The sequence below is a fragment of the Apus apus genome, chromosome 5 (genome assembly GCF_020740795.1).
Source record: "Apus apus isolate bApuApu2 chromosome 5, bApuApu2.pri.cur, whole genome shotgun sequence".
In the NCBI taxonomy this organism is placed as follows: Eukaryota; Metazoa; Chordata; class Aves; order Apodiformes; family Apodidae; genus Apus; species Apus apus.
Genome location: NC_067286.1, coordinates 18,302,519 through 18,316,756, shown reverse-complemented (window position 1 = coordinate 18,316,756; position 14,238 = coordinate 18,302,519). Strand labels below are relative to the sequence as shown.

At 40.8% G+C, this 14,238-nt stretch overlaps 1 protein-coding gene across 1 annotated transcript in view; it reads left to right on the top strand.

Moving 5' to 3' along the window:
* Nucleotides 1-14,238, top strand: part of TSPAN4 (tetraspanin 4) — a 421,128-nt gene that overhangs the window by 143,251 nt on the left and 263,639 nt on the right. Inside the window, exon 4 of the mRNA XM_051620365.1 lies at nt 9,073-9,155. The gene's annotated coding sequence lies outside the window, so the exon portion shown is untranslated. The remainder of the gene's footprint in view (nt 1-9,072; nt 9,156-14,238) is intronic.

Here is a 14,238-nt window from a genome sequence, read left to right as displayed (position 1 = left end):
TCCCTGGACACTGGCCATGGATGGAAGAGAAGGGAAGAAGAAGCAGGTAGGGGCTTGACTTCCGTGATCCCTGACCTTACACTGAGCTTACATAGATATATGGAATGGAATACTTTGGTCAGTGTTGCTGTCCACCTAGGCCACTCCTCCTTTAGGGAGGCCTGCAGATAGACTCTTCTGTTCCTGTAGCATCTGAGGCTGCAGATTCAACAAGTAAAGCAAAGTAGTGCCCTTGATGTCTCAGCAGTACCATAAACATTCCAGTGTTATCAGTCCACTAGTTGGAAAATTTGCTGCTAGTTAAAAGAGAACTCACTGAAGAGGAAAAAAAAAAAAAAAAAGCACAACAGTAAAAGGAAAATGGGCTTCATCCTGGCTTAAGCCAGGACAGTGTCCATGGCTCTCATGTTTGTGCTCTGGAAGCTCTCCAGACCTCCAGGTCTGGGACTCAAGCATTCTCCCAGGCTGGCAATTCACCCTCTCAACTCTCTGTGTGACCAATCTTGCTCAGCAAGGCCAGTCAGAAGGCTGTTCCTCAGTCACAAGCAGAAAGCATCCCAACTCCTTAATTTCACAGTGCCTTGTACCTGCAAAGTGCCCTGAAAACTCCGATTGCCAGCAGTGGTGCCACGTATTGAAGGACTGATGCTCACCGAATTCTCGCCAATTTTGTCCTTGCCTGCCCTATCTTGTTACTTTAGATGTCTTCTTAGTATCAGCTAAGATAAAAAAACCTCATTGTTTGTTAGATAAATGTCTTGGTCTTTGTAAGCAAAAGCAAAGGATTGAACTGTCTTGACATGTAATAATCTTTCTGGTTTTGCATGTTGAAGCTTAAATGTATTGCAAAATGCCCCTGCCATTTTTCTAAAGTCTGTTGTGTCTCTGAGGATGGGAGTAAAATCCTCACTTCCTTGCAGTCTCTTTTCTGTATATCTGGTTCTGTGACCTTCAGGAGCCTGATGTAAGGTTTGGTTTTCCTCAGGATCATACTGGCTTCTGGACAGTTTAGGCATACCTGGTACTAAATTGTATCTGATGAGGAAATATGAAAAAAAGAAATGGCTTTATCCTTGGGAAAACCTCAGCTACATGAGTTGCTTGAGGGTGGAGCTGGGTGACTTCTTCAGTATTGTCCTAATCTCCATGGTACTGCGTCTCTGTTTGAGCTGCTGAAATGTATTATTTGTGTAATGAGTTTTCCAGACTCAGCTCTAATCTTATTTAGTTGTGAACACAAATTATTTATATGTCAAGATAATATGCAGTGCCGAGGAAAATATTTTTAGATTTGGGAGCCTGTGAAGCTCATCATTACTGCCTTTTCTTATCACACATTATCATAGAATGGAATCATAGAATGGTCTGGATTGGAAAGGACCATAAAGCTCATCCATCTACTTCCAATCCCCCTTGCATGGGCAGGGACACCTCCCACTAGACCCGGTTGCTCAAAGCCCCATCCAACCTGCCCTTGAACACTTACAGGGAGGAGGTATCCATAAGTTCTCTGAACAACCTGTGCCAGTGTCTCACCACCCTCGCACTAAAGAATTTCTTCCTAACGTCTAACCTAAATCTACCCTCTTCCAGCTTAAAAAAATTACCCCTTCTCCTATCACTACACACCCTTGTAAAAAAGTCGCTCCCCAGCTTTCATGTAGTAGATAGCAGCATTCAGGTACCATGTAGGTGTAGATGTATTTCTGTCAACAGAAAGAAAGAAAATTCAGTCCCTTTTTCTGATCTGGTGCTCCAGGAAATGCAGAGAAGAGGATTCTTGAGGATCTCCACTGATAGCAAGAAGAGAATATAAAGAGAAGATGAAAATCAACTATAGGATGCGATACCTCAGGGAATTTCAGAATCAATTCACTTTTGATACCTCAGACTTTTAGATATCTTTTGTTAGCAGACCTTGTAGGTGATGCTGTGTTCAGGCAGCAGACAGCACCACGAAGACCCTTGTAAAACCACGAAGCCGGGTGGTGGTGGTAGTGTGTTGTCAATGAGAAGTCAAGTTCTTATACCAAAGTGACTCTTTTGATAGTCACTTTTTCAGAATTTGTCAGAATTTGTCAGAATTAATCATTCTTTGTTCTTTGGAGAAGCATTTTGTCAATTATTCTCCCCTTGAAATGAAAACAATGCAGTTAATAATGCTGAAGGGGAGTGTTTCACAAAGGACTGGAAAATCTACCGATTTTGAGTCCTGGTGAAAAACAGAGCATTTAGTGTGCCAGGATTATTTTTTTTTTAATTGTTTTCTGAAAAGCCTTCTCTTGCTAAGGAGTCTCATACATCAGTGAGATGAGGACTGACCACTGTTAGAGGTATACATGTGGATGAGAGACAGGTGGTAAAGTACATAATATTTTTTTCTTTTTTTTTCTCCTTAAAAATCACATCCCATGTGGGAACTACCTGAAAAGTGCTGCTAGTTATACCTTCTCTCCAGCTGCAAGGACAAGGACTGTGGCTCACATTGCTGGTGTTCAGGTATTTCATAAGCCAGATTTGGACTGTTGCCCACTCCTTTCAGTTGCCTGGTTGTCCCTGTCAGCTGGCTCATACCTGCTCTTAATTCTGAATTTTGGCCAAGGCTGAACCTTGGGTACTGGGGCAGGGAGGCCTTGAGCTAAGAGTTGTTTTCTCTCCCAGGTGGTAAAATGCCCTGTTAGTTGCCTTTAGGGCACAATGGAAACATCATTCATTTAATCTGATCTGTTTAACCTTGGCCATACCACCCTTTGGATTTCTGATTTACATTTGTGATACTTCTTTCTTCCCCCTGTAAACTCAGCTTGCTTCATCAGTTGGAGTGGGTGCTGAAGAGCAATGGATTTGGTCTTTGTACCAGGCTTTTAAAGAAATAATTTATGATTCTAAGATGGTTGGATGTGTTTCATTGTCAGCACTGGCTATGCATTTTTAAAGCTCTCATAAAAAAATGAGCTAAGCATGTTCCTAGGATGGTATTTTCTAGTACTGGGTACAGTAATGTTAAATAAGACCTTTCAATTAATATATCAAAACATTTTCAGTGCTTTCTTCATTCCAGAGAGGCAGAATTTAAATAACAAGCAAAAGAAAGGGACAGAAACATTTTTTTGACCTTACACCTCAGGTCTCTTTTGCTTTAACAGAGTGTAGTTAAATTGAATACATGATTGTTTCTCAGACGCTGAATTTTTGTTAAAGGGAACTTCTGTAGCAGGAGTTTGGAGAGTCACAGTGTGACTTACAGGCAAATAAGCCTGAAGTTGCATAGCCTTTGAGCTTGTTATCTGCAATACTGTGAGTTAACCTCAGTGAAAAATCAACAACCGTAGTAATGGGCTAACAGAGCATCCAGATTTAACAAAATGTAGATAATGAAAATTAAGAGATAGTGGGTTATTTACTCTGTGAAAGTTAAATGAAAAGTTTAAAGAATAACTTTGTGGTTAATACTTTGATGGGGCCAGTATGGTTTTAAAAATGTTCAACAAAATGGATTCTGACATTCCTTATTATTCTGATTTTGTGGCAGGAAAGAAAATAATAAGTTCATAAAACAAAAAGATTAAAAAGAAAAGAGAAGAAACCGTTTTGGTAAATTTGCCTACAGTTATGTTTCATTAGGTGTGCAGTAGAGCTGTTACTGTGCTTCAGGCAAAAGTCCAGAATTTATTTCTGGTGAGTTGTATCCTTTATGTGTAGATCTCTGCTAAAGTGCAAAAGAATCTACGGCAGAGAAGTTAAAGTTAGGGTGGTATGTTAAGAACGTTAAGTCAAGCTGGATCAACGGATACACAAGATACACACTTTCTTAGATTGAAAACAAGGCAGAAACTACAGATAGGTACATTGTAGAAACAATTCCTCCAAGTTTAATTTTACTCAGATTTTTGTTGGTTTTGCTATTTTTGCCATTTGAAATGACAACAAATATGGAATTCTGTTTGGTCTGATAAAGCTGGTGTTATGGTTTGAGGGGGCATAGGGTAACTTGGTGGTTTCAAAACAAGGACCTAGAGACAGGGCATGGTTTAGGACCCTAAGGAATCCAGAGGGCAGAACAGAGAGGGGTCAGTTATTCTCTCAAATTTCCTACGTTCCCTGCCATACTCTGTAAAAACCAGGAGGACAAAAATTCTGTCCCTTCCTGCTCTCAGAGTTCTTGGAGAGAGTCTTGTGCTCTTCATCTTCAGCTTGCTAGCAGGATCTAAATACATCCAGTGCTGAGAAGATCCCTGGACCCTTCTCCCAAGTCAGCTCTGCCACAATGGTCCTTACGGACCCTTATATCGAAACTGGGTTTTGTATATATTTGTATGTTTGTTCTTTATCCCACATGTAACTATCCTTTTCCTGTCTCTTAAACCCAACCTTTAAGTCTCTCTTCCTTATTCCCTTTTTACCTTCCCCTGAGAGGGTGGAGGGGAGTAACAGAGAGCAGTTCTGTTCTCTGGGTTTTTGTTCGCCCTGACCACTAAACCAACACTGCTGGAAATGAAAAGAAGGACCTATTTGTCTCAGTGAGATCCTTTCTAATATGTAGAGTTCTCCCAAGATGTCCTTCTGTTCATGCCTCACTTCTGTGAAATGCTCTCTTGAGAGCTTCTGGGAAACAAGAGTTTGGAAGCATTTTTTCAGTTGTGAATAATCTATTCCTGTCTTAAAAGATGCACTTTGGATTGAAGACATTGTGGGGGAAAGTAGATTTTGTACCTTGTGTGGCACTTCGAGCTGTTGACTGAGAGTGTGCTTAAATAGGAAGGAATGGCCCTATTTCTTCTGTCTGCCTAATATAATAAATCTATAATTTATTCAGTAATTAGAACATACAAAATTTTTTATTATTATTTTTATTTACTCATAAAGTAGAAGGCAGGAGTGCTGAATATCTGTGTGTATTCATGTAGAGTTTGACTGGTTGAATAAAGGACATCCTCTGGTGCCATCTTCTTCAGTTGTAACAGGTGTTTGAAGTTCACCCTTTGGGATGAATTTGAATGGAAGGAGACTAAGTGTCAAAAGCCTGGAGGCCTTTTGAAGGGGTTAAAGCACTCTCTGATCTCACTCTTCAGACTTTTGGATCTTTAAGCATTTTCTATGAACTCTTAGTTGTCCATTCTGCTAGGTTTCTGTCACTCCAAGTGCACTAATCTTGCCTTAAACAGTAACTGCGCTAGTCACTGCATTGGTGTAAAAATCACAGAATCCCAGAATTGTCAGAGTTGGAAGGGACCTCTAGAGACCATCTAGTCCAACTTCCCTGCTAAAGCAGCTTAATGCACCTAAAGCACATTACACAGGACTGCAACCAGGTGGGTTTTGAATATCTCCAGGGAAGGGGACTCCACAACCTCCCTGGGAAACCTGTTCCAGTACTTTTTCACCCTCATAGTAAATAAGTTTTTTCCTCGCATTTAAATGGAACTTCCCATGTTCCAGCTTGTGCCCATTTGCCCCTCATCCTGTCAGTGGGAACTGCTGAAAAGAGTCTGGCTTCATTGTCCTTGCACTCACCCTTTAGATACTTGAAGGCATTAATAAGGTCTCCCTTCAGTCTCCTCCAAGCTAAAGAGTCCCAGCTCTCTCAGCCTTTCATCATAAGGAAAATGCTCTAATCCCTTGTCCTGGTTTGAGCCAGGATTAAGCCAATTTTTCTTTTCACTGATTTTTTTTTCCTTCAGTAAGCTTTCTTTTAACTAGCAACTGTGTGTTCTGCTAGGCTGATAAGACAGTGGAATGTTTTTCTAACTACTGAGGTTTCAAGGTTACACCTTCACTCCGCCGGCTCAGACACTATGGGGAGATCTCTGACCCCCCCGTGGGAGGCTGAGTTAGACAGACAGCAAAATTGGCCAAAGATATTCCATTCCATATATCTACGTAAGCTCAAAGGAAGGACAGAGATCTTAGAAGACAGCTTCCTCCTTCTTCTCGCTCTCTCTTCCGTCCATGGCCGGCGTCCGGGGAGGACTCTGCTCATCCATCACCGTCGACCCTTAGGCTCGAGCTCTCCTGACCCTCATAACTCTCCGCTTTCTCCAGCAGCGGCTCCGGGATTTCTCAGGACTCTTGCCAGTTCAGGGGAGTGCTGTGGGAGTTGCTGGGGGTGGGGGGAGGCGAGAGGCTTTTGCCCATATCTGAATATATCTGTATATAATTGTATATATACTTTCTTGTGTGATTCATTAGTGTTTTAATTAAAGCTGTGTAGTTTAGTTTTCAATCCAGCCAAGTCTCTCTCTTTTTCTCTCTCTCCTTCCCTACCTGGGGGGGGGGGGAAGGGGATCGAGAGCATTGTTGTCCGACCTGAGTCAAACGGTGACATCCCTGTATTATCTTTGTTGCCCTCTGCTGGACTCTTGAACTGGAGAGCCCAGAAGGGGATGCAGTATTCCAAATCTGGCCTCACCAGGGCAGAGTGGAGGGGGAGAATGACTTGACCTACTGGCCATACTCTTCCATATGCACCCCAGGATTCCATTGGCCTTCTTGGTGACAAGGGCACATTGCTGGCTCATGGGTAATTTACTATCTACCAGGACTCCCAGATCCTTCTCCTCAGAACTGCTTCCCAGCAGGTCACCCCCTAACCTGTATTCACACATAGGGTTCTTCCTGCCTAGGTGAAGGACCCTACACTTGCCCTTGTTGAACCTCATCAGGTTCTTCTCTTCCCAGCTCTCCAGCCTGTCCACAATGGATGGTAGCACAGCCCTCTGGAGTGTCAGCCACCCCTCCCAGTTTGGTATAATCAGTGACCTTGCTGACGATACAGTCTGTCCCCTCGTCCAGGTCATTGATGAACATGTTGAATGAGACTGGACTGAGTATAGACCTCTGGGGGTCACCACCGGTTACAAGCCTCCAACTTGACCCTGCCCCATTGAACTCAGAACCCTCTGAGTTCTGTCACACAGCCAGCTCTCAATCCACTGTCCACTCATGTAGCCCACAGTCCCTCAGTTTCCTAATGAGGATGTTATGGGAGACAGTGTCAAAAGCTTTGCTAAAGTCAAGGCAGATAACATCCAGTGTTCTCCCCTCATCTAGCCAGCCACTTACAGCATCACAGAAGGCAATCACATTGGTCAAAGCATGATTTACCTTTGGTGAATCCATGCTGACTTCTCCAAGTGACTTTCTTTGCTTTTACATGTTTTGGGATGATGTTCAGAATGATTTGTTCCAGTCCAGGTTCTTCTAGAACAAGTGCACCTTTCAGTTACTGTGGGAAACTCTTGTTATTCTCCTTATAATAGTCTCCACTTAAAATTTCTCCCTTCAAAGCCTTTCATCCAGTCCATAATTGGGGTGCTAGGGGATGAAGAGTGTGGGAAAAGCTGAGCAGAGCCATAGCATGAGATAAACTCGACACATTTTTTAAAGTTCTCTGGGCTCCTGGATGAAGGAAAGTGTCACCAAGCCACATTTGTGCTAAAAACTGCTGGGAGCAAGCTGGAAGAATGTTGATTCCTAGGTGGTTTGCATTAGAACAAAATCTAAGGTGCACCTGCCAAGTGCCCTGCAGGCTTTGAGATGTCAGGCTTTGTGTAGCTGAGAAGCAGTATGCATTTGTATGCAAGTCTTATTGCTACAGAAGTGAAGGGACATGAAGATGATGTATGGGACTGGAAAGGAGGAAATTTTTCGTATGAGGAAAGGCTGAGAGAGCTGGGACTATTCAGCTTTGAGAAAACAAGGTTTGGGCCTGGGGGGAATCTTACCAATATATATAAATATCTGAAGGGAAGGGTGCAGCAGAGATCGGAGCCAGGCTCTTTTTAGTGGTGCCCAGTGATAAGTCAATAGGCGGTGGACACAAACTGAAATGCAGAGGGTTCTGTCTGAATATCAGGAAAACACCTTTTTGCTGTGAGGATGACTGAGCACTGGCACAGGTTGCCTGGAAAGGTGGTGGAGTCACCATCCTTGGAGATCTGTAAAAGCTGTCTGGACATCATCCTAAGCAACTGGCTCTGGGTGTCCCTGTTTGAACAGAGTGGTTGGATGATATGACCTCCAGAGATCCCTTCCAACCTCAACATGTCTGTGATTCTGTGAAGCTGAGTTTTTATACCGAACATCACATGAGCTTTGACCTGACCTGGGATGAAGGTTTAATTTTCCCTGTTATCTTGTCTTCTCCATCTTGTCATCTAATTCTTTTGTACGGTATTGTTCAACTATTGACACATTTTACTGTTTTTTTAAAAATTATTGATTTATTTTTCATTTATTAAGAAAACTCCAATTTTTTATTCTTGAGATGTGGGGGAGATCTCAGATTTTTTTGAAAAATATATAAATAAAAAATTAGTGTTTGTTGTTACAGAGAAAAAGATTAAAAGCATAACTTTCTAAAAAGCTGAAATATTAGGTAATAAAGAGATTGTAATGCTCAGTGTTTTATGAAAACATGTTGATTTTAGGAAGATGATTTTTAATTTTTCTTTGGATTAAGTTGGCAGTATTTGTTTCTGGTATTTCCTGTTCTTCAAGAGCCTTCCCCCTGCCAGAAAAAAAAAAAAAAAGGGTTTATGCATTATATGTTCTGGTTGTGTAGAATTTGTTTGCATCTTTTTTGAGTCTTAAGTCCGTGAAGTGCTCATATCTGATCCAGTGTTTAATGTGATTCTGATTATGCAAAAAGCTGATAATGCTACCCGGTTTTAATTAAGTGCTTGAACATGGGCCTAGCTGGAAGCATGCTGAGTGGGATGTTCAGAAGTGCCCATGGGAGAAAGGAGCTTAACTCTCATTGAGAGTGAAGAGCTTGATCCCATCAGCTTGATGTCTCCCCTGGGCTCTGCTCCCGCTGCTGTCGGTGTCACTGTTGTCATCCTGGTAACTTCATGAGCCAAGTTATGAGTTTCATGTACCATCCCTTTACAGTCACACTGATGAAAACTCTTGCACCTTGCCAAGTTTTCTTCTGCTAGGTTTCAATCCAGCTATTTTAGTCCAGTTAATGAGTGGGTCTTTTTTGTCCTTCCCAAAAGACACACAGAGAGTTGTTTTCCTTGTCTTTTGCAAAAAAATGTGGCTTCTGAAATACAGGCTCCTGTTTTGCAGGTCCCTGGTTTGCTGGTTGCTGAGAAGGCCACCTTGTCGACTGGGATCACGTCAAGTGCTCTGAGCTCTCATTCCTGCATCAGGTATGTGAATGGCTGTGATTTATTGATCCAAAGTGATATTCCAAGTAGATAATTGCATTTGAACTTAAGGCCTCAGGTCGCGTACTGACCAGCCCCAACCTCCAGTTGAAAGTCAGATTTTGTCAGAAATCTGGAAAGAAAAATAATTTTTGGTTTGCAGCTGAAACAGAAGTCCATGGCAAGCATTTACTATTGACAAGCTACTGGAGACAACCAGGAAAGCGGTCACCACTGCATGGTGTGCCTTTTAACTGGAAGTTACAGGTGATTATTTAAATTTGTGTAGGTCTGAGGAACTCTGCAACCCATGAACTGAAGATTTGACCAAGGTTTGTTATGTGAAGCAGAATTGAAGTCAGGTATCTGATGTTAATTAATATTTACTTTTGATTCAGATGTTCTTGTACTCTCAAAAGCTGTTGTCTATCAGGAATTATATGTTTCTTGATTTTCAGTTACCCTTCTCCAGCTCCTAACTCTGTTTCTCTGTGTGAAATGGTATTTCCTTTGCTTTTATATGTATCTATGACTTTCATGTTAGTTACGACTGGAATTAAGATCTGTTTTGTATAGTTAACATTACTCTGGGACAGTTTAATTGATTCAGTCAAAGCTAGGAAAAAACTCCTTGTCACATTTCCTCCCGTGTGTTTTCTGTGAAGACTAAAATATCTGTTGTTATTACAGGTCACTCAGAATGGCTATTCTGTCCAGGTAGGTTTTACAGTTAAATAGAGCAGGTTAATTTGGTAGAGTGGTCGTCATTTATCACCTAATAGAGTCTGTAACTGGACTAGGGGTTGTTTTTGTTTTCCAAATTACTGTGTCAAAACTTGAGCAACTTCCCTTTCAGTTTTCAAACTGAATTTTAGGTTTAGGCCAAGGAGATGCAGCTGTTAGCAGCTGGCCTGACCCAGTTTTCCACATTGCCAGTGACAATTCTGTTGGTTTTGTGTGATTATATATTTCATTCTAGCAGACCTTCCAGCAGACAAGGATCAGAGGGCTTCTTTGCTTTATTACTGTAAATATTCATATAGCATAACGGTATAATTTAAAATATACTGTTTCTATGGCCATGTTTGCTCCCTTATCCTTGCAGCATTGTGCACAGTGCTACCATGTAAAGCATGCAGGAAAAAAACCCACAAGGAACATTTATTTGTCTGGAACACATTTTTATACTGAGTCTTTTAGATGGTATTTACAAACTGTGAACATACTCTTTTTTTTATGTGGTGTAAGGGCTTCTAGCGCAACATGATGAATGAATGTTAGGGGTATCTGTTTAGGCTAATAGTGAATGTATTTTGTTATGGATATAAAAAGTGTTTGTACTTCAAATTATTCAAAGTATGCTTGAGTTTCCCAAGTAGTATTGCACCACTGAAATCAGGCAGTGTAAGTTATCATCTCAAGAGCAGTATCACTGGGAGATGAGGTTTAGCCAAAACTATCACTTCTGTTGTACAGAAGAGGAGATGAAACAGTAAAAAAAATGGCAGTGTTGTCTTACTGGCAGAAAGAGAGGGAAATGTCTGCCTGTGTCTGTGCAGTACTTATACACAGACAAGGAATCTAGACTAGAAGGTATTAGGTTGTAGGTGCTGAGGGATTTAAAATTATCTTTGTGCTGTGAAAAGACTTGTTGCCCCTGTGCTTGATGTTAGGAGTGGAGTGATTGAGGAAGGGAGTAATGCTTTCCTTTCCCCACCAGTTTTTGTTTTTCTTCAGCTCTTCCTGCTTCTTGCCTTTCTACTGACAGGGAAACTGGTTTGCCATACTAAACACCTTGAGGCTGACAGGATGGAGAACACCTCCAGGCTCCTTTGACAGCTGTAATCAATAAGAAGTGAAAAATCTCAGTTTGAGAAGCCCTTTTCCAACTATAAATGACAACAAAAGTAATGAAGGTGAAACCCTGATTTTAGACCAAAATGTGACAGCAGAAGACCAGGAATCTGAGCCCAGGAAAAAGATTTGCGAACTAAGAGTTTCTCTCTGCTCATCTGTGTGCATCTCTGTGAAGGAAAGAATTACAATATGCGAGGCAGGCCCCAAAAATTCCTTCCTCAGACAGCTCATAAGCTGGAGCTTTGCTTAGCACATCCCTGGGCTCTCAGGGCAGAAACAGGGTTTGCTGCAAGTGCTTTTATTATCATATCACAATCTTCTTCAAAGGTCCTGCTCAGTTTCTGAGACATGCTGAATTTCCCCAGCTCTTCTTAGAGTCGCTGGGAAATTAGGGAACGTCACTAATAGTGTCTAGGCAGAAGGATGGATCAGAATTAGCTTTTTAACCTAATATATCTTTAATTTTTTACAAAGGAAATTATTTCTATGGAAGAAAAAAAGTTGTTTTGTTCAAAATAGATTTAATTGCCAGCTAGCCACGCTGACAATGGGAATAACAATTTTCATTATGATTAGGGATATACAGAAATTCCTATAGCACCTGGTTAATAAAAGATAGAGGCTGAAGAGTGCAATGTTTTTCATGCTGTTATTACAATGACAATGGTAAGTCATTTGGAAAGCATAATAGGAAAAGTTAAGTCTAACTGATCTTGTTTTTGTGATGTTGAGTGACTTAGGGCTCTTACTATCATCTTTGTTGTGCAGGAAGCAGTGCAAGTCAATAAATTTAGCTGTATCCTTAATTGCTGTTTTACTCACATCTTAGCTGCTCATTTGGTTTATATGGAGGTTTTTTTTCCTTTTATGCAGTGGATACAGCTAGGGAATTTGGTGGTAATCAAAATACAGAGCTCTTGCAACATGCTTTATGCTGATAGATCTCAGTGTTTCATGGAGTATGATTAACCTCACATTGCAGGTATGTAACAGAGAAACAAGTTTGTACCCGTGGTCACTTGGCTGGCAGGAATGCTGGCATCAGGATCCCTGCTCTGGAATTCCAGCACAGTGTTCCCTCTGTCCAGCAGTGCAGCGCCTCTGCTTTTGTTTGTTAATAGAACTGTCAGTGATATTGTTTCTCCTAAGGATGCAAGGAAGATTTTACATTCCCCAGGTATTAATCAAGTATCTTTTTGTCAGCACTGAATTAAGGTTAAAGAAGTAAAAAAATAACACATCCTTTTTTCTTAGCTGTCACATGATCTCTAGAAGCATCTTTGCCAAATGCATAAAAGAATGCAATTAATGGCTACCCAAGAGATTGTATTATCTTAACTAGCTAATTTCTAAAGTAGCTTGACATTTCATTTGTCTGACTTATCTATTGTTGTAGGGAGATTTTGTTTTATTTCCCCTGAGAAGGCTGAAATGTTAAACAGGAAATCCAGAAGCTCCTGTCATTATTTTTTTGCTATGAAATGGGAGCTCAGAGACTGGAGCGTCAGCTCTGCAGTAAAGGAGAAATCTGGGCTCGTGGTTGGGACAAACTAGTGCTCAGGAGATTTAGATTTGAATACAAACAGTATCCCAGACCCTCTGTGGTAAGCTGCTCAGTCCTACAAAGCAGTTACATGAAATTCAGGTTGAGCTTTGTCTTCATCTGACTGCAGTGCATGGAAGGAGGACACTGAAGTGAAGCAGAGTTCTTGCTCCCTAAGCAGAATTTAGCTGTAAACAGTAGGACAGATGTAGCTTAAAATATCCACTGGTGTTGCTGCTGGATTTGTACTGTCGGTAATATGAACTATAATCGTAACTATAATACGTTAACAAGGAATCCATTTACTTGGAGGAGTAAAAGCCATTTATATCTGATTGTCTTTTAAATGGAACTTGTTTCTTCTTCATCTAGTCCAGCCATTCTTGACATCAGCTAAAATCTCTTAAATTTAATGGCTTTGGGGTTTTTTTTGTAATTATATTCTGGTGTCCAGTCCTGTCTGCAGTGCTTCATAATTGCCTGATTCTACCTCAATGCATGCATACACACTTTACATTAACACAAGTTATGTATTTAATTTGGTTATGATCTTTGGGAGGTTCTATAAGTGGGAAGGGTTTTTTGAGAGGCTAGGAGAAAGAGTCAGATCTGAAGCAAAGAAAACTATTTGAGAGTGGATTTGCAGGTTGTTTTTTTTTTTGCTTGAGTGCACTATTTTACTTTACATTGCCATTTTCAGTCAGTGAAGATGAAAAATGTCTGATTAATAGAAGCCTGGGTGAAGAGATGTGCTGTTACAGTGTTTTTGGAGTCCTTTACAACTTGGGTTTGGCACCCAAAAAACTTGTCCCTTTCAAAAGCAGCTTTCGTTAGGTAAATGAAACAAGGAAGTAGAACCAGAATATATTATTAAGCATATTTTGTATGAGTAAATGAATATCTACAGTTCTAAAAGGAGTCTAAAAATGAGCTCTGCGAAAATCAATTACTTTGTCTTAATAATATAAAACATCCAAGAAAGCCTCTGCTTTTTGAGAAAAAAATTTGAAAAAATCTAGGAAACTTTAGACCTTCTTCAAGCAAAGATAATTGCACTCTTTGCTTATTTTAATTACATTATTTTAAGTAGGTTGCTAACATGTTTAAACCTGTGGAAAAGTTAAGAAAGCTTAGGAACCTGGCATAAGCACAGAACCAGGGACCTTTGTTCCGGTCTCCTTTTACAGGTCAGTACCTATGTTGGTCCAACATTTTAGCATGCACTTCTTCCAGTCAGAGAGAGCCTTTACTTATATTTGTTTTTTAGTCCAGACTGATGTTAGTACTTCTTTTCTGGGTCAACTGATCTCATTACAAACATGTTCATTGCAATCAAGCTGTCTCTTGGCAGCAGTGGTGAAAAGATAAAATCAGGCTTCTGAAAGCAATGGTGACAGGATTGGATTCTGTAAGAATGGGGCAAGAGTTATGAGCTCAGTTTGTCCCTAATTCCTTAAATGGGTAGCCCCGTCTTCCAGGTCTTTAGGATACTACATGTCCCTTATATACTAAAAAAAGTCCTACTTTTGGTGTCATCTCAGGAGCCGCAGAGCTCCAGGCGTGTTTATAAACCGCTCTTCTGCTCTTCAGCTGCCTAAGTGGTAGACAAAAGCTCCTCTGAAAATTTGAGTAAAGGGCTCTTAAAAATATTTGGCTGCAAAGATAAAATGTGGAGATTACTAAAAG